Below are 25,637 nucleotides of genomic sequence, written 5' to 3'. Positions count from 1 at the left end.
TACCCCCAAAACACACCACACACAGCACTCCCCAAATCACACCACACACACACACACAGTACCACCCCCAAAACACACCACACACAGTACCCCCAAAACACATCACACAGTACCCCCAAAACACACCACACACCACACACAGTACCCCACCCCCAAACACACCACACTCAGTACCCCCAAAACACCACACACAGTACCCCCAAACACACCACATACCGTACCCCAGAAACACACCACACACAGTACTCCCCAAACAAACCACAACGTGCCCCCAAAACACACCACACACAGTACCTCACCCCAAAACACACCACTTACAGTACCCCAAACACACTACGCAAAGTACCCCCAAAACACACCACACACAGTACCCCCACCCAAAGCACACACACAGTACCCCCAAAAACACCAAACATAGAACCCCCAAAACACACCACACACACAGTACCCCCCCAAACAAAACGCATACAGTACCCCCAAAACACACCACACACAGTACCCCCAAAACACACACACACAGTACCCCCCCAAACACACCACACAGTACCCCCCAAAACACACCACACACAGTACCCCCAAAAACACCACACACACACACACACACACACACACACACACACACACACACACACACACACACACACACACACACACACACACACACACACATAACCCCCAACACACACACACTCACACAGTAACCCCTAACACACACATTCTCCCCAAACACACACAAACACACAGTACCCCCAACACACATACACATACAACCCCCCCCCACACACACACAGTACCACCCCAGCACACACAGTACCCCCAAAACACACACACACACACACACACACACACAGAGTACCCCCCAAACACACCACACAGTACCCCCAAACACACCACACACAGGACCCCCAAAACACATCACACACAGTATCCCCCAAAACACACCACACACAGTACCCCCAAACACACCACACACAGTACCCCCAAACACACCACACACAGTACCCCCAAACACACCACACACAGTACCCCCAAACACACCACACACAGTACCCCCAAACACACCACACACAGTACCCCCAAACACACCACACACAGTACCCCCAAACACACCACACACAGGACCCCCAAAACACATCACACACAGTATCCCCCAAACACACCACACACAGTACCCCCAAACACACCACACACACAGTACCCCCAAACACACCACACACGTACCCCCAAACACACCACACACAGTACCCCAAAACACACAAACACACAGTACCCCACGCCCAAACACACCACACACAGTACCCCCAAAACACACCACACACAGTACCCCACCAACCAAACACACCACACACAGTACCCCCAAACACACCACACACAGGACCCTCCCAAAACACACCACACACAGTACCCCCAAACAAACCACACAGTACCCCCAAACACACCACACACAGGACCCCCAAACACATCACACACAGTACCCCCAAAACACATCACACACCACACACAGTACCCCACCCCCAAACACACCACACTCAGTACCCCAAAACACCACACACAGTACACTCCCAAACACACCACACACAGTACCCCAACCCCAAAACACACCACACACAGTACCCCCAAACACACCACACACCGTACCCCCGAAAAACACACACACAGTACCCCCAAACACACCACACACAGCACTCCCAAATCACACCACACACACCACACACACAGTACCACCCCCCCAAAACACACCACACACAGTACCCCCAAAACACATCACACACAGTACCCCCAAAAACACACACACACCACACACAGTACCCACCCCAAACACACCACACTCAGTACCCCAAAAACACCACACACACAGTACCCCCAAACACACCACATACCGTACCCCAAACACACCACACACAGTACTCCCTCAAACAAACCACAACGTACCCCCAAAACACACACACACACAGTACCTCACCCCAAAACACACCACTTACAGTACCCCGAAACACACCACGCAAAGTACCCCAAAACACACCACACACAGTACCCCACCCCAAAGCACACACACAGTTACCCCAAAACACCAAACATAGAACCCCCAAAACACACCACACACACAGTACCCCCAAACAAAACGCATACAGTACCCCCCCCAAAACACACCACACACAGTACCCCCAAAACACACACAGTACCCCCAAACACACCACACACAGTACCCCCCAAAACACACACACACAGTACCCCCAAACAAAACGCATACAGTACCCCCCCAAAACACACCACACAGTACCCCCAAAACACACACACATAACCCCCAACACACACACACTCACACAGTAACCCCCAACACATACGCATTACTCCCCAAACACACAAAACACACAGTACCCCCAACACACACATACACACACAACCCCCCCACACACACACACACACAGTACCACCCCAGCACACACACAGTACCCACTCCCAACACACATTCAGTACCCCCTCCACACACACACACAGTACCCCCCTGATACAGAAGTTAATGGTTAGACAGGTTAGAGGGGTCACTCAGGGATTGGTAGGGGGTAGGGGGTAGGGGGACTGGCTGAGGAGGTTGTGGATGGCCAGGTTTCAGGATGTTTTTCATTTTAAAGCATCTCATGTGGTTTCGTCTTGGTATGGGGTGTTTTTTTAGTTCCAGTGTAGTCTGGGATGTCCTTGACCTTGAAGCAACATAGGCCTACAGACAATTGTACAAGGTCTGGGGAGGATGTCAGCTTCTCATGGACGTTTCAAAAGGGGGAAGAAAGAAGAAGGAAAAACAGAAATGTCAGTGACATTACCGGTGACGATTTCCCTTTTCCAACTCATCCTCTCTGTCCCAACTGACGCTGGAACTTGTACAGGCGTATTAAGCTGGAGCATTGGTACTTTGCTGGACACATCTGTCTAGAGAGACTAGTTCCAGTGAGGACAGTTGTAGTTCATGAAGGTTTTAATTGCAGATGGACTTTAAAGTAAATTAAAAGTGATTGTGTGCAGAGGTGAAATTGAAATTGAGGTTTGGACCATTGATTAGATTTCTGTTTTTAAGAAGTCATCATAGAAAATCAACCAATTATGGAGACACTTCCATCAACAAGCCAATCTACATATCCCCCCTGCTGTTAGGTAATGTGGAGTGTGTGTCTATCAATGAACTCTTCCTCAACCAACTAGTCTCGAAGAATCACATTTTTTCTCTATCTTTCTGCTGGCTCCTTCTTACCATGGCAGAAATAATTTCTTTTATTTTCACTTCCATTTCATGGTGCCTCCCCCAACCCCTGTCGCCATCTCTCTCCCTTCCTCTCCTCCTCCTGCCTCCTCCTCCTCTCCTATTTCCCTCCTTTCATTTCTTGCCCTCTTCCACCTCTCTCATTCTCCTTCTCTTTCCATCTACCTTCATCTTCTTCTCCCCACGGTTGTCTCCCCTTTTCCTCCCCCCCTCCCTCCCCCCTCTCTCTGTCTCAGCTCATGCCTTCTTATCTCAGCGTCGCCGTTCTCAGTAATTATTATTATGTGCGGCAGAGATAATTCAAAAGCTGTGAGGAGAAAGAGGAAGAGAAATGAAAAGAGAGGGATGAAAGAAAGAGTTTCCTGGGCTGTGTAGCGTTATCTGACCTTGGCCAGAACAACTTATTGTTAGGCAAATCTCATGTGTGGAAAAATGGAGCGAAAGATAGAGGGAGAGATGGATGGAGGGAGAGGGAAGGAGGGACGTTGTTAGAGCGGCAGAGAAAGGGGGTGTTTTATGGAGTGATAGCAGAGAAAAAAGTGTCGAGAGGGAGGGAGGGAGGGAGGCAGGGAGGGAGGGAGGGAGGGAGGGAGAGGTGTATATTTTTCTAGCAGCCTGCTGCAGTAAACTCTCTTTGGAGTATGTCAATAAATCCCAGTGTTGAAGAGGGGTAATATAAAATCAATTCACACTCTGTCTGGGGAAAGAGCGTGCTCAAATTTGTCACTGCAAAATTAGTCATTTTCTCCTCTATGTGTGTGCGAGCGCTATACTGTGTGCGTGTGTCTTTTTATTTCACGTACACACAAATACACACACACACTAACGCAGCTTCCTTTAATTACTGGCCATTTTGCAGGAACAACAGTCTATGCTTCCTCTGGATGTAATGCTTCTCAATACAGCCCAAAACTGTAATAAATAGACCTTCATAACCTCTCTCTCTCTCTCTCTCTCTCTCTCTCTCTCTCTCTCTCTCTCTCTGTCCCCCTCTCTCTCTCTCTCTCTCTCTCTCTCTCTCTCTCTCTCTCTCCCTCTCTCTCTCTCTCTCTCTCTCTCTGCCCCTCTCTCTCTCTCTCTCTCTCTCTCTCTCTCTCTCTCTCTCTCTCTCTCTCTCTGCCCTCTCTCTCTCCTCTCTCTCTCCCTCTCTCTCTCTCTCTCTCTGCCCCTCTCTCTCCATCGACCTCCCTCTCTCTGCCCCTCTCTCTCACACTTGCTTGCTCTCTCTCTCTCCCTCCCTCCACATCTCTCTCCCCCTCTCTCCAATGTTCCTATGTCACCACCAGGGTGGAAGGTAGCCCAGGGGTTAGAGTGTTGGGCCAGTAACTGAAAGGTCACAAGTTTGACTCCCTGAGCTGACAAGGTGACAAATCTGCTGATGTGCTCTTGAGCAAGACATGTAACCCTAATTGCTCCAGGGTTGCTGTTGATAATGGCAGACCCTGGCCATGACCCCATTCTCAGGAGTAGTTGGGCTATGCAAAACACACATTTCCAATTCACACACGAGTGTAATATACACTGGTACATGAAATGGACTAGTAACTGAAAGGTTGCTGAATTGAATCCCTGAGCTGACAAGGTACAACATTTAACATTTACATTTAAGTCATTTAGCAGACGCTCTTATCCAGAGCGACTTACAAATTGGTGCGTTCACCTTATGACATCCAGTGGAACAGCCACTTTACAATAGTGCATCTAAATCTTTTAAGGGGGGGGGTGAGAAGGATTACTTTATCCTATCCTAGGTATTCCTTAAAGAGGTGGGGTTTCAGGTGTCTCCGGAAGGTGGTGATTGACTCCGCTGTCCTGGCGTCGTGAGGGAGTTTGTTCCACCATTGGGGGCCAGAGCAGCGAACAGTTTTGACTGGGCTGAGCGGGAACTGTACTTCCTCAGTGGTAGGGAGGCGAGCAGGCCAGAGGTGGATGAACGCAGTGCCCTTGTTTGGGTGTAGGGCCTGATCAGAGCCTGGAGGTACTGAGGTGCCGTTCCCCTCACAGCTCCGTAGGCAAGCACCATGGTCTTGTAGCGGATGCGAGCTTCAACTGGAAGCCAGTGGAGGGAGCGGAGGAGCGGGGTGACGTGAGAGAACTTGGGAAGGTTGAACACCAGACGGGCTGCGGCGTTCTGGATGAGTTGTAGGGGTTTAATGGCACAGGCAGGGAGCCCAGCCAACAGCGAGTTGCAGTAATCCAGACGGGAGATGACAAGTGCCTGGATTAGGACCTGCGCCGCTTCCTGTGTGAGGCAGGGTCGTACTCTGCGGATGTTGTAGAGCATGAACCTACAGGAACGGGCCACCGCCTTGATGTTAGTTGAGAACGACAGGGTGTTGTCCAGGATCACGCCAAGGTTCTTAGCGCTCTGGGAGGAGGACACAATGGAGTTGTCAACCGTGATGGCGAGATCATGGAATGGGCAGTCCTTCCCGGGAGGAAGAGCAGCTCCGTCTTGCCGAGGTTCAGCTTGAGGTGGTGATCCGTCATCCACACTGATATGTCTGCCAGACATGCAGAGATGCGATTCGCCACCTGGTCATCAGAAGGGGGAAAGGAGAAGATGAATTGTGTGTCGTCTGCATAGCAATGATAGGAGAGACCATGTGAGGTTATGACAGAGCCAAGTGACTTGGTGTATAGCGAGAATAGGAGAGGGCCTAGAACAGAGCCCTGGGGGACGCCAGTGGTGAGAGCGCGTGGTGAGGAGACAGATTCTCGCCACGCCACCTGGTAGGAGCGACCTGTCAGGTAGGACGCAATCCAAGCGTGGGCCGCGCCAGAGATGCCCAACTCGGAGAGGGTGGAGAGGAGGATCTGATGGTTCACAGTATCGAAGGCAGCCGATAGGTCTAGAAGGATGAGAGCAGAGAGAGAGTTAGCTTTAGCAGTGCGGAGCGCCTCCGTGATACAGAGAAGAGCAGTCTCAGTTGAATGACTAGTCTTGAAACCTGACTGATTTGGATCAAGAAGGTCATTCTGAGAGAGATAGCGGGAGAGCTGGCCAAGGACGGCACTTCCAAGAGTTTTGGAGAGAAAAGAAAGAAGGGATACTGGTCTGTAGTTGTTGACATCGGAGGGATCGAGTGTAGTTTTTTTCAGAAGGGGTGCAACTCTCGCTCTCTTGAAGACGGAAGGGACGTAGCCAGCGGTCAGGGATGAGTTGATGAGCGAGGTGAGGTAAGGGAGAAGGTCTCCGGAAATGGTCTGGAGAAGAGAGGAGGGGATAGGGTCAAGCGGGCAGGTTGTTGGGCGGCCGGCCGTCACAAGACGCGAGATTTCATCTGGAGAGAGAGGGGAGAAAGAGGTCAGAGCACAGGGTAGGGCAGTGTGAGCAGAACCAGCGGTGTCGTTTGACTTAGCAAACGAGGATCGGATGTCGTCGACCTTCTTTTCAAAATGGTTGACGAAGTCATCTGCAGAGAGGGAGGAGGGGGAGGGGAGGAGGATTCAGGAGGGAGGAGAAGGTGGCAAAGAGCTTCCTAGGGTTAGAGGCAGATGCTTGGAATTTAGAGTGGTAGAAAGTGGCTTTAGCAGCAGAGACAGAAGAGGAAAATGTAGAGAGGAGGGAGTGAAAGGATGCCAGGTCCGCAGGGAGGCGAGTTTTCCTCCATTTCCGCTCGGCTGCCCGGAGCCCTGTTCTGTGAGCTCGCAATGAGTCGTCGAGCCACGGAGCGGGTGGGGAGGACCGAGCCGGCCTGGAGGATAGGGGACATAGAGAGTCAAAGGATGCAGAAAGGGAGGAGAGGAGGGTTGAGGAGGCAGAATCAGGAGATAGGTACAAATCTGTTGTTCTGCCCCTGAACAAGGCAGTTAACCCACTGTTCCCCAGGTGCCGATGACGTGGATGTCGATTAGTGCACCTCTCTGATTCAGAGGGGTTAGGTTAAATGTGGAAGATGCATTCAGTTCTGCAACTGACTAGGTATCCCTCCTTTCCCAAATAGGACAAATATAAGCACCCACCAAGTTATTATTATATCTCCTGAACCCCAAACGTGAACGGCCCAAGTCCCTGGCAGCCTACTACCCTCCAGGATAGAAAGCATTTCTGGGCCCCCACGGAGCCAGAGCTCTGGTGTTCTCCATGACAGTGGGCCAGGCAGGTATTGAGTGCAGGCCTCATTGTGAGGGAACAGTGTGTGTTGTGTTCTGGGGGGTACTGTGAGTGGTGTGTTTTGGGGTGAGGTACTGTGTGTGGTGTGTTTTGGGGGGGTAACTTTGTGGTTTGTTTGGGGGTACTGTATGTGGTGTGTTTGGGGGTACTGTGTGTGGTGTGTTTTGGAGGGTACTGTGTGTGGTGTGTTTTAAAAGGGTACTGTGTGTGGTGTGTTTCTGGGGGTACTGTGTGTGGTGTGTTTTGGGGGAGTACTGTGTGTGGTGTGTTTTGTGGTTGGGTACTGTGTGCGGTGTGTTTTGTGGTGGGGTACTGTGTGTGGTGTTTTTTTGGGGGTACTGTATGTGGTGTGTTTGGGGGTACTGTGTGTGGTGTGTTTGGGGGAGGGTACTGTGTGTGGTGTGTTTGGGGGTACTGTGTGTGGTGTGTTTGGGGGTTACTGTGTGTGGTGTGTTTTGGGGGGTACTGTGTGTGGTGTGTTTGGGGGATACTGTGTGTGGTGTGTTTTGGGGGTGGAGTACTGTGTGTGTTGTTTTTGGGGGTCGTGTGTGGTGTGTTTTGGGGGTGGGGTACTGTGTGTGGTGTTTTGGGGGGTCGTGTGTGGTGTGCTTGTGGGTTGGGGTACTGTGTGTGGTGTGTTTTGGAGGGTACTGTGTGTGGTGTGTTTGGGGGTACTGTGTGTGGTGTGTTTGGGGGTACTGTGTGTGGTGTGTTTTGGGGTGGGGTACTGTGTGTGGTGTGTTTGGGGGTACTGTGTGTGGTGTGTTTGGGGGTACTGTGTGTGGTGTGTTTTGGGGGGTATTGTGTGTGGTGTGTTTGAGGGGGGTACTGTGTGTGGTGTGTTTGGGTGGGGTACTGTGTGTGGTGGTGTTTGGAGGGTACTGTGTGTGGTGTGTTTGGGGGACTGTGTGTGTGTGTTTGGGGGAGGGTACTGTGTGTGGTGTGTTTGGGGGGTACTGTGTGTGGTGTGTTTGGGGGTTATTGTGTGTGGTGTGTTTTGGGGGTGGGGTACTGTGTGTGGTGTTTTGGGGGCCGTGTGTGGTGTGCTTGTGGGTTGGGGTACTGTGTGTGGTGTGTTTTGGAGGGTACTGTGTGTGGTGTGTTTGGGGGTACTGTGTGTGGTGTGTTTGGGGGTACTGTGTGTGGTGTGTTTTGGGGTGGGGTACTGTGTGTGGTGTGTTTGGGGGTACTGTGTGTGGTGTGTTTGGGGGTTACTGTGTGTGGTGTGTTTTGGGGGGTATTGTGTGTGGTGTGTTTGAGGGGGTACTGTGTGTGGTGTGTTTGGGTGGGGTACTGTGTGTGGTGGTGTTTGGAGGGTACTGTGTGTGGTGTGTTTGGGGGACTGTGTGTGGTGTGTTTGGGGGAGGGTACTGTGTGTGGTGTGTTTGGGGGTACTGTGTGTGGTGTGTTTGGGGGTTATTGTGTGTGGTGTGTTTTGGGGGGTACTGTGTGTGGTGTGTTTGAGGGGGTACTGTGTGTGGTGTGTTTGAGGGGGTACAGTGTGTGGTGTGTTTGGGGTGTACTGTGTGTGGTGTGTTTTGGAGGGGTGCTGTGTGTGGTGTGATTGGGGGGGGGGTACTGTGTGTGGTGTGTCTTTTGGGGGGGTGCTGTGTGTGTGTGGATTGTTAAAGAAGATTATCAATGTTGTTTTATGAACTTTAACTTCTTCGAGATAGGGGGCGCTCTTTTAATTTTTGGATAAAAAACGTTCCCGTTTTAAACAAGATATTTTGTCACGAAAAGATGCTCGACTATGCATGTAATTGACAGCTTTGGAAAGAAAAAACTCTGACGTTTCCAAAACTGCAAAGATATTATCTGTGAGTGCCCCAGAACTAATGCAACAGGCGAAACCAAGATGAAGTTTCATACAGGAAATGCCCCGGATTCTGAAGGTGCTGTGTTCCAATGTCTCCTTATATGGCTGTGAATGCGCCAGGAATGAGCCTGCGCTTTCTGTCTATTCCCCGAGGTGTCTGCAGCATTGTGACATGTTTGTAGGCATATCATTGGAAGATTGACCATAAGAGACTACATTTACCTGGTGTCCCGCCCGGTGTCCTGTGTGCGTAATCTGTAGGTCCATGCGCGTTCCATTTCTTCAGAATTGAAAGTAAATTGCCACGATGGATTTTATCGTCGATAGATATGTGAAAAACACCTTGAGGATTGATTCTAAACATAGTTTGCCATGTTTCTGTCGATATTATGGAGTTAATTTAGAAAAAAGTTCGCGTTTTAATGACTTATTATTTTAAAAAAATTCTAACCCAAACGCGATGAACAAAACGGAGCGATTAGTCGACACAAATAATATTTTTTGTAAAAACGGAACATTTGCTATCTAACAGAGTCTCCTCATTGAAAACATCTGAAGTTCTTCAAAGGTAAATTATTTTATTTGAATGCTTTTATGGTTTTTGTGGAAAATGTTGCATGCTGAATGCTAATGCTAAATGGTACGTTAGCCATCAATACTGTTACACAAATGCTTGTTTTGCAATGGTTGAGAAGCATATTTTGAAAATCTGAGATGACAGTGTTGTTAACAAAAGGCTAAGCTTGAGAGCAAAAAGATTAATTTCATTTCATTTGCGATTTTCATGAATAGTTAACGTTGTGTTATGCTAATGAGCTTGCTGATAGATTTACACAATCCTGGATACAGGTTTTTTTCCGTAGCTAAACGTGACGTAGAAAACGGAGCGATTTGTCCTAAACAAATAATCTTTCAGGAAAAACTGAACATTTGCTATCTGAGAGTCTCCTCATTGAAGACATCTGAAGTTCTTCAAAGGTAAATGATTTTATTTGAATGCTTTTCTGTTTTTTTGTGTAAATGTTGCCTGCTGAATGCTAACGCTAAAAGCTACGCTAAATGCTACGTTAGCCATCAATACTGTTACACAAATGCTTGTTTTGCAATGGTTGAGAAGCATATTTTGAAAATCTGAGATGACAGTGTTGTTAACAAAAGGCTAAGCTTGAGAGCAAATAGATTCATTTCATTTCATTTGCGATTTTCATGAATAGTTAACGTTGCGTTATGGTAATGAGCTTGAGGCTGTAGTCACGATACCGGATCCGGGATGGCTCGACGCAAGAAGTTAACGTTGCGTTATGCTAATGAGCTTGCAGAGATAATTACACTCCTGGATACAGGTTTTTTTCATAGCCAAACGTGATGAACAAAACGGAGCGATTTCTCCTACACAAATAATATTTTTGGAAAAATTGAACATTTGCTATCTAACTGAGAGTCTCCTCATTGAAAACATCTGAAGTTCCTCAAAGGTAAATGATTTTATTTGAATGCTTTTCTTGTTTTTGTGAAAATGTTGCATGCTGAATGCTAGGCTTAATGCTATGCTAGGCTATCAATACTCTTACACAAATGCTTGTTTAGCTATGGTTCAAAAGCATATTTTGAAAATCTGAGATGACAGTGTTGTTAACAAAATGCTAAGCTTGAGAGCAAATATATTTATTTCATTTCATTTGCGATTTTCATGAATAGTTAACGTTGCGTTATGGTAATGAGCTTGAGGCTATAAATAGGATCCCGGATACGGGATTGCTCGTCGCAACAGGTTAAACGGTGGTAGATTAGTACCCAGAATTGCTCATGTATGTTGCTTGGGTGTTTTGTGAACACCATCATCACATCAGCAGCTGAACACAGCAGAAGGAGGGGTCACGTAACGACAACAGTAGACAGGCGATACTTTTTTTGCAGTCCTGCTGCTGGTATATTCTATCTACTAGTTCAATGACTGATTGATTCATTCCACTCATTGAGAGTCCACTCACCTGCAGGTCTGAATCAGGTCTGAATCAGTCCTGGGAACGGGGGAGGAGGAAATCAGCAGTGTTGTAAAGAAGGAGAGCAATAGAGCATTGTTACACACATTATGCATACTGTTATGTAGGAGATAAGTGTGGTAGGCCATTAGTTAGTCAGCACCCTAGGGGGCAGCAGCAGGAGCCAGGTAGGGGAGCTCCGGTATGCATAAGAAGTCTGTGGTGTGCACAGATGTGCGGGTTACAGATTGCTGAGCAAACCAGCTCAACAAGTGGGATCTCCCGACCTGCAGGGCTTTTGATTTGGTCACTTTTATTTGACATGCCCTTTTGGAGTTTTGTTTTTGTGTATTTTTTTGTTAGTTTGTCACCAAATAAACATCAACGGCCCGCTTGTGCTGGCCCGACCACGGAATAACACCGGAGCTGTCAGTAAGCAAACCCGCTGTCCCCTAGGACCCCTAGTGTAACAGAACGTATAGACTTAGTGTCGTTATGGAACCATTAGGCAAGGACCCCTAGTGTAACAGAACGTATAGACTTAGTGTCGTTATGGAACCATTATGCAAGGACCCCTAGTGTAACAGAACGTATACACTTAGTGTCGTTATGGAACCATTAGGCAAGGACCCCTAGTGTAACAGAACGTATAGACTTAGTGTCGTTATGGAACCATTAGGCAAGGACCCCTAGTGTAACAGAAAGTATAGACTTAGTGTCGTTATGGAACCATTAGGCAAGGACCCCTAGTGTAACAGAATGTATAGACTTAGTGTCGTTATGGAACCATTAGGCAAGGACCCCTAGTGTAACAGAACGTATAGACTTAGTGTCGTTATGGAACCATTAGGCAAGGACCCCTAGTGTAACAGAACGTATAGACTTAGTGTCGTTATGGAACCATTAGGCCAGAACCCCTAGTGTAACAGAACGTATACACTTAGTGTCGTTATGGAACCATTAGGCAAGGACCCCTAGTGTAACAGAACGTATACACTTAGTGTCGTTATGGAACCATTAGACAAGGACCCCTAGTGTAACAGAACGTATAGACTTAGTGTCGTTATGGAACCATTAGGCAAGGACCCCTAGTGTAACAGAACTTATAGACTTATTGTCGTTATGGAACCATTAGTCAAGGACCCCTAGTGTAACAGAACGTATAGACTTAGTGTCGTTATGGAACCATTAGGCAAGGACCCCTAGTGTAACAGAACGTATACACTTAGTGTCGTTTTGGAACCATTAGGAAAGGACCCCTAGTGTAACAGAACGTATAGACTTAGTGTCGTTATGGAACCATTAGGCAAGGACCCCTAGTGTAACAGAACGTATAGACTTAGTGTCGTTATGGAACCATTAGGCAAGGACCCCTAGTGTAACAGAACGTATAGACTTAGTGTCGTTATGGAACCATTATGCAAGGACCCCTAGTGTAACAGAACGTATACACTTAGTGTCGTTATGGAACCATTAGGCAAGGACCCCTAGTGTAACAGAACGTATAGACTTAGTGTCGTTATGGAACCATTAGGCAAGGACCCCTAGTGTAACAGAAAGTATAGACTTAGTGTCGTTATGGAACCATTAGGCAAGGACCCCTAGTGTAACAGAATGTATAGACTTAGTGTCGTTATGGAACCATTAGGCAAGGACCCCTAGTGTAACAGAACGTATAGACTTAGTGTCGTTATGGAACCATTAGGCAAGGACCCCTAGTGTAACAGAACGTATAGACTTAGTGTCGTTATGGAACCATTAGGCCAGAACCCCTAGTGTAACAGAACGTATACACTTAGTGTCGTTATGGAACCATTAGGCAAGGACCCCTAGTGTAACAGAACGTATACACTTAGTGTCGTTATGGAACCATTAGACAAGGACCCCTAGTGTAACAGAACGTATAGACTTAGTGTCGTTATGGAACCATTAGGCAAGGACCCCTAGTGTAACAGAACTTATAGACTTATTGTCGTTATGGAACCATTAGTCAAGGACCCCTAGTGTAACAGAACGTATAGACTTAGTGTCGTTATGGAACCATTAGGCAAGGACCCCTAGTGTAACAGAACGTATACACTTAGTGTCGTTTTGGAACCATTAGGAAAGGACCCCTAGTGTAACAGAACGTATAGACTTAGTGTCGTTATGGAACCATTAGGCAAGGACCCCTAGTGTAACAGAACGTATAGATTTAGTGTTGTTATGGAACCATTAGGAAAGGACCCCTAGTGTAACAGAACGTATACACTTAGTGTCGTTTTGGAACCATTAGGAAAGGACCCCTAGTGTAACAGAATGTATAGACTTAGTGTCGTTATGGAACCATTAGGCAAGGACCCCTAGTGTAACAGAACGTATAGACTTAGTGTCGTTATGGAACCATTAGGCAAGGACCCCTAGTGTAACAGAACGTATAGACTTAGTGTCGTTATGGAACCATTAGGCAAGGACCCCTAGTGTAAGAGAACGTATAGACTTAGTGTCGTTATGGAACCATTAGGCAAGGACCCCTAGTGTAACAGAACGTATAGACTTAGTGTCGTTATGGAACCATTAGGCAAGGACCCCTAGTGTAACAGAACGTATAGACTTAGTGTCGTTATGGAACCATTAGGCAAGGACCCCTAGTGTAACAGAACGTATACACTTAGTGTCGTTATGGAACCATTAGGCAAGGACCCCTAGTGTAACAGAACGTATACACTTAGTGTCGTTATGGAACCATTAGGCAAGGACCCCTAGTGTAACAGAACGTATAGACTTAGTGTCGTTATGGAACCATTAGGCAAGGACCCCTAGTGTAACAGAACGTATAGACCCCTAGACTTAGTGTCGTTATGGAACCATTAGGCAAGGACCCTAGTGTAACAGAACGTATAGACTTAGTGTCATTATGGAACCATTAGGCAAGGACCCCTAGTGTAAGAGAACGTATAGACTTAGTGTCGTTATGGAACCATTAGGCAAGGACCCCTAGTGTAACAGAACGTATAGACTTAGTGTCGTTATGGAACCATTAGGCAAGGACCCCTAGTGTAACAGAACGTATAGACTTAGTGTCGTTATGGAACCATTAGGCAAGGACCCCTAGTGTAACAGAACGTATAGACTTAGTGTCGTTATGGAACCATTAGGCAAGGACCCCTAGTGTAACAGAACGTATAGACTTAGTGTCGTTATGGAACCATTAGGCAAGGACCCCTAGTGTAACAGAACGTATAGACTTAGTGTCGTTATGGAACCATTAGGCAAGGACCCTAGTGTAACAGAACGTATAGACTTAGTGTCGTTATGGAACCATTAGGGGACCCCTAGTGTAACAGAACGTATACACTTAGTGTCGTTATGGAACCATTAGGCAAGGACCCCTAGTGTAACAGAACGTATAGACTTAGTGTCGTTATGGAACCATTAGGCAAGGACCCCTAGTGTAACAGAAAGTATAGACTTAGTGTCGTTATGGAACCATTAGGCAAGGACCCCTAGTGTAACAGAACGTATAGACTTAGTGTCGTTATGGAACCATTAGGCAAGGACCCCTAGTGTAACAGAACGTATAGACTTAGTGTCGTTATGGAACCATTAGGCAAGGACCCCTAGTGTAACAGAACGTATAGACTTAGTGTCGTTATGGAACCATTAGGCAAGGACCCCTAGTGTAACAGAACGTATAGACTTAGTGTCGTTATGGAACCATTAGGCAAGGACCCCTAGTGTAACAGAACTTATAGACTTATTGTCGTTATGGAACCATTAGTCAAGGACCCCTAGTGTAACAGAACGTATAGACTTAGTGTCGTTATGGAACCATTAGGCAAGGACCCCTAGTGTAACAGAACGTATACACTTAGTGTCGTTTTGGAACCATTAGGAAAGGACCCCTAGTGTAACAGAACGTATAGACTTAGTGTCGTTATGGAACCATTAGGCAAGGACCCCTAGTGTAACAGAACGTATAGACTTAGTGTCGTTATGGAACCATTAGGCAAGGACCCCTAGTGTAACAGAACGTATACACTTAGTGTCGTTTTGGAACCATTAGGCAAGGACCCCTAGTGTAACAGAACGTATAGACTTAGTGTCGTTATGGAACCATTAGGCAAGGACCCCTAGTGTAACAGAACGTATAGACTTAGTGTCGTTATGGAACCATTAGGCAAGGACCCCTAGTGTAACAGAACGTATAGACTTAGTGTCGTTATGGAACCATTAGGCAAGGACCCCTAGTGTAACAGAACGTATAGACTTAGTGTCGTTATGGAACCATTAGGCAAGGACCCCTAGTGTAACAGAACTTATAGACTTATTGTCGTTATGGAACCATTAGTCAAGGACCCCTAGTGTAACAGAACGTATAGACTTAGTGTCGTTATGGAACCATTAGGCAAGGACCCCTAGTGTAACAGAACGTATAGACTTAGTGTCGTTTTGAACCATTAGGAACCATTAGGCAAGGACCCCTAGTGTAACAGAACCATTAGTCAAGGACCCCTATAACAGAACTTAGTGTCGTTATGGAACCATTAGGCAAGGACCCCTAGTGTAACAGAAAGTATAGACTTAGTGTCGTTATGGAACCATTAGGAAAGGACCCCTAGTGTAACAGAACGTAAAGACTTAGTGTCGTTATGGAACCATTAGGCAAGGACCCCTAGTGTAACAGAACGTATAGACTTAGTGTCGTTATGGAACCATTAGGCAAGGACCCCTAGTGTAACAGAACGTATAGACTTAGTGTCGTTATGGAACCATTAGGCAAGGACCCCTAGTGTAACAGAACGTATAGACTTAGTGTCGTTATGGAACCATTAGGCAAGGACCCCTAGTGTAACAGAACGTATAGACTTAGTGTCGTTATGGAACCATTAGGCAAGGACCCCTAGTGTAACAGAACGTATAGACTTAGTGTCGTTATGGAACCATTAGGCAAGGACCCCTAGTGTAACAGAACGTATAGACTTAGTGTCGTTATGGAACCATTAGGCAAGGACCCCTAGTGTAACAGAACGTATAGACTTAGTGTCGTTATGGAACCATTAGGCAAGGACCCCTAGTGTAACAGAACGTATAGACTTAGTGTCGTTATGGAACCATTAGGCAAGGACCCCTAGTGTAACAGAACGTATAGACTTAGTGTCGTTATGGAACCATTAGGCAAGGACCCTAGTGTAACAGAACGTATAGACTTAGTGTCGTTATGGAACCATTAGGCAAGGACCCCTAGTGTAACAGAACGTATAGACTTAGTGTCGTTATGGAACCATTAGGCAAGGACCCCTAGTGTAACAGAACGTATACACTTAGTGTCGTTATGGAACCATTAGGCAAGGACCCCTAGTGTAACAGAACGTATAGACTTAGTGTCGTTATGGAACCATTAGGCAAGGACCCCTAGTGTAACAGAACGTATAGACTTAGTGTCGTTATGGAACCATTAGGAAAGGACCCCTAGTGTAACAGAACGTATAGACTTAGTGTCGTTATGGAACCATTAGGCAAGGACCCCTAGTGTAACAGAACATATAGACTTAGTGTCGTTATGGAACCATTAGTCAAGGACCCCTAGTGTAACAGAACGTATACACTTAGTGTCGTTATGGAACCATTAGGCAAGGACCCCTAGTGTAACAGAACGTATAGACTTAGTGTCGTTATGGAACCATTAGGCAAGGACCCCTAGTGTAACAGAACGTATAGACTTAGTGTCGTTTTGGAACCATTAGGCAAGGACCCCTAGTGTAACAGAACGTATACACTTAGTGTCGTTATGGAATCATTAGGCAAGGACCCCTAGTGTAACAGAACGTATAGACTTAGTGTCGTTATGGAACCATTAGGCAAGGACCCCTAGTGTAACAGAACGTATAGACTTAGTGTCGTTTTGGAACCATTAGGCAAGGACCCCTAGTGTAACAGAACGTATAGACTTAGTGTCGTTATGGAACCATTAGGCAAGGACCCCTAGTGTAACAGAACGTATAGACTTATTGTCGTTATGGAACCATTAGGCAAGGAACCCTAGTGTAACAGAACGTATAGACTTAGTGTCGTTATGGAACCATTAGGCAAGGACCCCTAGTGTAACAGAACTTATAGACTTATTGTCATTATGGAACCATTAGTCAAGGACCCCTAGTGTAACAGAACGTATAGACTTAGTGTCGTTATGGAACCATTAGGCAAGGAACCCTAGTGTAACAGAACGTATAGACTTAGTGTCGTTATGGAACCATTAGGCAAGGACCCCTAATGTAACAGAACTTATAGACTTATTGTCATTATGGAACCATTAGGCAAGGACCCCTAGTGTAACAGAACGTATAGACTTAGTGTCGTTATGGAACCATTAGGCAAGGACCCCTAGTGTAACAGAACGTATAGACTTAGTGTCGTTATGGAACCATTAGGCAAGGACCCCTAGTGTAACAGAACGTATAGACTTATTGTCGTTTTGGAACCATTAGGCAAGGACCCCTAGTGTAACAGAACGTATAGACTTAGTGTCGTTATGGAACCATTAGGCAAGGACCCCTAGTGTAACAGAACGTATAGACTTAGTGTCGTTATGGAACCATTAGGAACAAGACTTATTGACCCCCCCTAGTGTAACAGAACGTATAGACTTAGTGTCGAAACCATTAGGCAAGGACCCCTAGTGTAACAGAACTATAGACTTAGTGTAACAGAACCATTAGGCAAGGACCCCTAGTGTAACAGAACTTAGACTTAGTGTCGTTATGGAACCATTAGGCAAGGACCCCTAGTGTAACAGAACGTATAGACTTAGTGTCGTTATGGAACCATTAGTCAAGGACCCCTAGTGTAACAGAACGTATACACTTAGTGTCGTTATGGAACCATTAGGCAAGGACCCCTAGTGTAACAGAACGTATAGACTTAGTGTCGTTATGGAACCATTAGGCAAGGACCCCTAGTGTAACAGAACGTATACACTTAGTGTCGTTATGGAACCATTAGGCAAGGACCCCTAGTGTAACAGAACGTATAGACTTAGTGTCGTTATGGAACCATTAGGCAAGGACCCCTAGTGTAACAGAACATATAGACTTAGTGTCGTTATGGAACCATTAGTCAAGGACCCCTAGTGTAACAGAACGTATACACTTAGTGTCGTTATGGAACCATTAGGCAAGGACCCCTAGTGTAACAGAACGTATAGACTTAGTGTCGTTATGGAACCATTAGGCAAGGACCCCTAGTGTAACAGAACGTATAGACTTAGTGTCGTTTTGGAACCATTAGGCAAGGACCCCTAGTGTAACAGAACGTATAGACTTAGTGTCGTTATGGAACCATTAGGCAAGGACCCCTAGTGTAACAGAACGTATAGACTTAGTGTCGTTATGGAACCATTAGGCAAGGACCCCTAGTGTAACAGAACGTATAGACTTAGTGTCGTTATGGAACCATTAGGCAAGGACCCCTAGTGTAACAGAACGTATAGACTTATTGTCGTTATGGAACCATTAGGCAAGGAACCCTAGTGTAACAGAACGTATAGACTTAGTGTCGTTATGGAACCATTAGGCAAGGACCCCTAGTGTAACAGAACTTATAGACTTATTGTCATTATGGAACCATTAGTCAAGGACCCCTAGTGTAACAGAACGTTATAGACTTATGTCATTATGGAACCATTAGGCAAGGACCCCTAGTGTAACAGAACGTATAGACTTAGTGTCGTTATGGAACCATTAGGCAAGGACCCCTAGTGTAACAGAACGTATAGACTTAGTGTCCATTAGGCAAGGACCCCTTATGGAAACCATTAGGCAAGGACCCCTAGTGTAACAGAACGTATAGACTTAGTGTCGTTATGGAACCATTAGGCAAGGACCCCTAGTGTAACAGAACGTATAGACTTAGTGTCGTTATGGAACCATTAGGCAAGGACCCCTAGTGTAACAGAACGTATAGACTTAGTGTCGTTATGGAACCATTAGGCAAGGACCCCTAGTGTAACAGAACGTATAGACTTAGTGTCGTTATGGAACCATTAGGCAAGGACCCCTAGTGTAACAGAACGTATAGACTTAGTGTCGTTATGGAACCATTAGGCAAGGACCCCTAGTGTAACAGAACGTATAGACTTAGTGTCGTTATGGAACCATTAGGCAAGGACCCCTAGTGTAACAGAACGTATAGACTTAGTGTCGTTATGGAACCATTAGGCAAGGACCCTAGTGTAACAGAACGTATAGACTTAGTGTCGTTATGGAACCATTAGGCAAGGACCCTAGTGTAACAGAACGTATAGACTTAGTGTCGTTATGGAACCATTAGGCAAGGACCCTAGTGTAACAGAACGTATAGACTTAGTGTCGTTATGGAACCATTAGGCAAGGACCCCTAGTGTAACAGAACGTATAGACTTAGTGTCGTTATGGAACCATTAGGCAAGGACCCCTAGTGTAACAGAACGTATAGACTTAGTGTCGTTATGGAACCATTAGGCAAGGACCCCTAGTGTAACAGAACGTATAGACTTAGTGTCGTTATGGAACCATTAGGCAAGGACCCCTAGTGTAACAGAACGTATAGACTTAGTGTCGTTATGGAACCATTAGGCAAGGACCCCTAGTGTAACAGAACGTATAGACTTAGTGTCGTTATGGAACCATTAGGCAAGGACCCCTAGTGTAACAGAACGTATATAGACTTAGTGTCGTTATGGAACCATTAGGCAAGGACCCCTAGTGTAACAGAACGTATAGACTTAGTGTCGTTATGGAACCATTAGGCAAGGACCCCTAGTGTAACAGAACGTATAGACTTAGTGTCGTTATGGAACCATTAGGCAAGGACCCCTAGTGTAACAGAAGTGTCGTTATGGAACCATTAGGCAAGGACCCCTAGTGTAACAGAACGACTTGTCGTTATGGAACCATTAGGCAAGGACCCTAGTGTAACAGAACGTATAGACTTAGTGTCGTTATGGAACCATTAGGCAAGGACCCTAGTGTAACAGAACGTATAGACTTAGTGTCGTTATGGAACCATTAGGCAAGGACCCCTAGTGTAACAGAACGTTATAGACTTAGTGTCGTTATGGAACCATTAGGCAAGGACCCCTAGTGTAACAGAACTTATAGACTTATTGTCGTTATGGAACCATTAGGCAAGGACCCTAGTGTAACAGAACGTATAGACTTAGTGTCGTTATGGAACCATTAGGCAAGGACCCCATAGTGTAACAGAACGTATAGACTTAGTGTCGTTATGGAACCATTAGGCAAGGACCCTAGTGTAACAGAACGTATAGACTTAGTGTCGTTATGGAACCATTAGGCAAGGACCCTAGTGTAACAGAACGTATAGACTTAGTGTCGTTATGGAACCATTAGGCAAGGACCCCTAGTGTAACAGAACGTATAGACTTAGTGTCGTTATGGAACCATTAGGCAAGGACCCCTAGTGTAACAGAACGTATAGACTTAGTGTCGTTATGGAACCATTAGGCAAGGACCCCTAGTGTAACAGAACGTATAGACTTAGTGTCGTTATGGAACCATTAGGCAAGGACCCCTAGTGTAACAGAACGTATAGACTTAGTGTCGTTATGGAACCATTAGGCAAGGACCCCTAGTGTAACAGAACGTATAGACTTAGTGTCGTTATGGAACCATTAGGCAAGGACCCCTAGTGTAACAGAACGTATAGACTTAGTGTCGTTATGGAACCATTAGGCAAGGACCCCTAGTGTAACAGAACGTATAGACTTAGTGTCGTTATGGAACCATTAGGCAAGGACCCCTAGTGTAACAGAACGTATAGACTTAGTGTCGTTATGGAACCATTAGGCAAGGACCCCTAGTGTAACAGAACGTATAGACTTAGTGTCGTTATGGAACCATTAGGCAAGGACCCCTAGTGTAACAGAACGTATAGACTTAGTGTCGTTATGGAACCATTAGGCAAGGACCCCTAGTGTAACAGAACGTATAGACTTAGAAATGTCGTTATGGAACCATTAGGCAAGGACCCCTAGTGTACGTATAGACTTAGTGTCGTTATGGAACCATTAGGCAAGGACCCCTAGTGTAACAGAAAGTATAGACTTAGTGTCGTTATGGAACCATTAGGCAAGGACCCTAGTGTAACAGAACGTATAGACTTAGTGTCGTTATGGAACCATTAGGCAAGGACCCCTAGTGTAACAGAACGTATAGACTTAGTGTCGTTATGGAACCATTAGGCAAGGACCCCTAGTGTAACAGAACGTATAGACTTAGTGTCGTTATGGAACCATTAGGCAAGGACCCCTAGTGTAACAGAACGTATAGACTTAGTGTCGTTATGGAACCATTAGGCAAGGACCCCTAGTGTAACAGAACGTATAGACTTAGTGTCGTTATGGAACCATTAGGCAAGGACCCCTAGTGTAACAGAACGTATAGACTTAGTGTCGTTATGGAACCATTAGGCAAGGACCCCTAGTGTAACAGAACGTATAGACTTAGTGTCGTTATGGAACCATTAGGCAAGGACCCTAGTGTAACAGAACGTATAGACTTAGTGTCGTTATGGAACCATTAGGCAAGGACCCCTAGTGTAACAGAACGTATAGACTTAGTGTCGTTATGGAACCATTAGGCAAGGACCCTAGTGTAACAGAACGTATAGACTTAGTGTCGTTATGGAACCATTAGGCAAGGACCCCTAGTGTAACAGAACGTATAGACTTAGTGTCGTTATGGAACCATTAGGCAAGGACCCTAGTGTAACAGAACGTATAGACTTAGTGTCGTTATGGAACCATTAGGCAAGGACCCCTAGTGTAACAGAACGTATAGACTTAGTGTCGTTATGGAACCATTAGGCAAGGACCCCTAGTGTAACAGAACGTATAGACTTAGTGTCGTTATGGAACCATTAGGCAAGGACCCCTAGTGTAACAGAACGTATAGACTTAGTGTCGTTATGGAACCATTAGGCAAGGACCCCTAGTGTAACAGAACGTATAGACTTAGTGTCGTTATGGAACCATTAGGCAAGGACCCCTAGTGTAACAGAACGTATAGACTTAGTGTCGTTATGGAACCATTAGGCAAGGACCCCTAGTGTAACAGAACGTATAGACTTAGTGTCGTTATGGAACCATTAGGCAAGGACCCCTAGTGTAACAGAACGTATAGACTTAGTGTCGTTATGGAACCATTAGGCAAGGACCCCTAGTGTAACAGAACGTATAGACTTAGTGTCGTTATGGAACCATTAGGCAAGGACCCCTAGTGTAACAGAACGTATAGACTTAGTGTCGTTATGGAACCATTAGGCAAGGACCCCTAGTGTAACAGAACGTATAGACTTAGTGTCGTTATGGAACCATTAGGCAAGGACCCCTAGTGTAACAGAACGTATAGACTTAGTGTCGTTATGGAACCATTAGGCAAGGACCCCTAGTGTAACAGAACGTATAGACTTAGTGTCGTTATGGAACCATTAGGCAAGGACCCCTAGTGTAACAGAACTTATAGACTTATTGTCGTTATGGAACCATTAGTCAAGGACCCCTAGTGTAACAGAACGTAAAGACTTAGTGTCGTTATGGAACCATTAGGCAAGGACCCCTAGTGTAACAGAAAGTATAGACTTAGTGTCGTTATGGAACCATTAGGAAAGGACCCCTAGTGTAACAGAACGTATAGACTTAGTGTCGTTATGGAACCATTAGGCAAGGACCCCTAGTGTAACAGAACGTATAGACTTAGTGTCGTTATGGAACCATTAGGCAAGGACCCCTAGTGTAACAGAACGTATAGACTTAGTGTCGTTATGGAACCATTAGGCAAGGACCCCTAGTGTAACAGAACGTATAGACTTAGTGTAACCATTAGGCAAGGACCCCTAGTGTAACAGAACGTATAGACTTAGTGTCGTTTTGGAACCATTAGGCAAGGACCCCTAGTGTAACAGAACATATAGACTTAGTGTCCCCTAGTGTTTATGGAACCATTAGGCAAGGACCCCTAGTGTAACAGAACGTATAGACTTAGTGTCGTTATGGAACCATTAGGCAAGGACCCCTAGTGTAACAGAACGTATAGACTTAGTGTCGTTTTGGAACCATTAGGCAAGGACCCCTAGTGTAACAGAACGTATAGACTTAGTGTCGTTATGGAACCATTAGGCAAGGACCCCTAGTGTAACAGAACGTATACACTTAGTTTCGTTATGGAACCATTAGGAAAGGACCCCTAGTGTAACAGTAGGTTGTCTAATCATTTCAGTAACAACACTTACAGTCTAACATTCCACTGATCAGTGTAAAGGTTCTTCGCTTTCATGACAAATCTGTCTAAACACCTACAATTTAGTCTGAAACACGAGAAAAAACACTAGTTTTAAGCTTCACTACTGTCCAAATCAGACAATGTGATTTGCATACCTGTCTTTTGAAAGAAAACAACTAAATTCCTCGGTGTGTTTTCAGTTTGGATCCCACCAATACCTGACTGTCAACCATTCACCACATTCTGTCAACCATTCACCACATTCTGTCAACCATTCACCATATTCTGTCAACCATTCACCACATTCTGTCAACCATTCACCACATTCTGTCAACCATTCATCACATTCTGTCAACCATTCACCACATTCTGTCAACCATTCACCACATTCTGTCAACCATTCACCATATTCTGTCAACCATTCACCACATTCTGTCAACCATTCACCACAGTATGTCAACCATTCACCACATTCTGTCAACCATTCACCACATTCTGTCAACCATTCACCACAGTCTGTCAACCATTCACCACAGTCTGTCAACCATTCACCACATTCTGTCAACCATTCACCACATTCTGTCAACCATTCACCACATTCTGTCAACCATTCACCACAGTCTGTCAACCATTCACCACAGTCTGTCAACCATTCACCACAGTCTGTCAACCATTCACCACAGTATGTCAACCATTCACCACATTCTGTCAACCATTCACCACAGTCTGTCAACCATTCACCACAGTCTGTCAACCATTCACCACAGTATGTCAACCATTCACCACATTCTGTCAACCATTCACCACAGTCTGTCAACCATTCATCACATTCTGTCAACCATTCACCACATTCTGTCAACCATTCACCACAGTCTGTCAACCATACACCACAGTCTGTCAACCATTCACCACAGTATGTCAACCATTCACCACATTCTGTCAACCATTCACCACAGTCTGTCAACCATTCACCACATTCTGCATTTGTGTGAATTGATGAGAAGATGAGAGAAGTTAATATGCATTAAAGTGTGGTGTCAGAGCCCTGGCACACTGAGATAACAGCCTTATCTCTTCTCTGACTGATAACACCCAACATGGGTGAAAGAGGGGGGGGGGTGAGGTAGAGAGGGAGAACAGGATGATGGGGAGGAGAGAGAAAGGAGGGGAGAAGGGGGTGTGGGGAGGAGAGAGAAGGGAGGGGAGGAGGGGAAGTGAGGAGGAATGAAGGGGTGGAGCGGGAGAGGGTAAGGGGGGGGAGGGGGGTGAGGGGAAGGGAGGAAGGAGGAATGAGATAGGGAGGAGGGGAAAGAAGAGACAGGGAGGATAGAAAGAGGACAATGAGGAGAGGGAGGATAGAGGGAGGATATAATGTAGAGGAGACAGAGGATATAGGGAGGATATAGAGGAGACAGAGGATAGAGGGAGGATAAAGAGGAGACAGAGGATAGAGGGAGGATAAAGAGGAGAGAGGATAGAGGGAGGATAAAGAGGAGACAGAGGATAGAGGGAGGATAAAGAGGAGACAGAGGATAGAGGGAGGATATAGAGGAGACAGAGGATAGAGGGGGGATATAGAGGAGACAGAGGATAGAGGGAGGAGAAAGAGGAGACAGAGGATAGAGGGAGGATAAAGAGGAGACAGAGGATAGAGGGAGGATAAAGAGGAGACAGAGGATAGAGGGAGGATATAGAGGAGACAGAGGATAGAGGGAGGATATAGAGGAGACAGAGGATAGAGGGAGGATAAAGAGGAGACAGAGGATAGAGGGAGGATAAAGAGGAGACAGAGGATAGAGGGAGGATATAGAGGAGACAGAGGATAGAGGGAGGATAAAGAGGAGACAGAGGATAGAGGGAGGATAAAGAGGAGACAGAGGATAGAGGGAGGATATAGAGGGAGGGAGGATATAGAGGAGACAGATAGGAGGATAGAGGGACAGGATAAAGAGTAGAGGAGAGAGACAGAGGAGACAGGAGGATATAGAGAGGAGAATATAGAGGAGACAGAGGATAGAGGGAGGATAAAGAGGGGAGAGAGGATAGAGACAAGGAGATGAGGCAGAGAGGATTGAGGGAGAATATAGAGGATAAAGGGAGGATATAGAGGAGACAGAGATTATAGAAACAGGACAGAGTGTGGATATAGAGGCGAAAGAGAGGATAGAGGAATGATATAGAGTAGGCAGAGAGGATAGAGGAGAAT

This window comes from Oncorhynchus nerka, linkage group LG22 (genome assembly GCF_034236695.1).
Source record: "Oncorhynchus nerka isolate Pitt River linkage group LG22, Oner_Uvic_2.0, whole genome shotgun sequence".
Classification (NCBI taxonomy): domain Eukaryota; kingdom Metazoa; phylum Chordata; class Actinopteri; order Salmoniformes; family Salmonidae; genus Oncorhynchus; species Oncorhynchus nerka.
Note: the sequence above shows the minus strand (reverse complement) of the source record.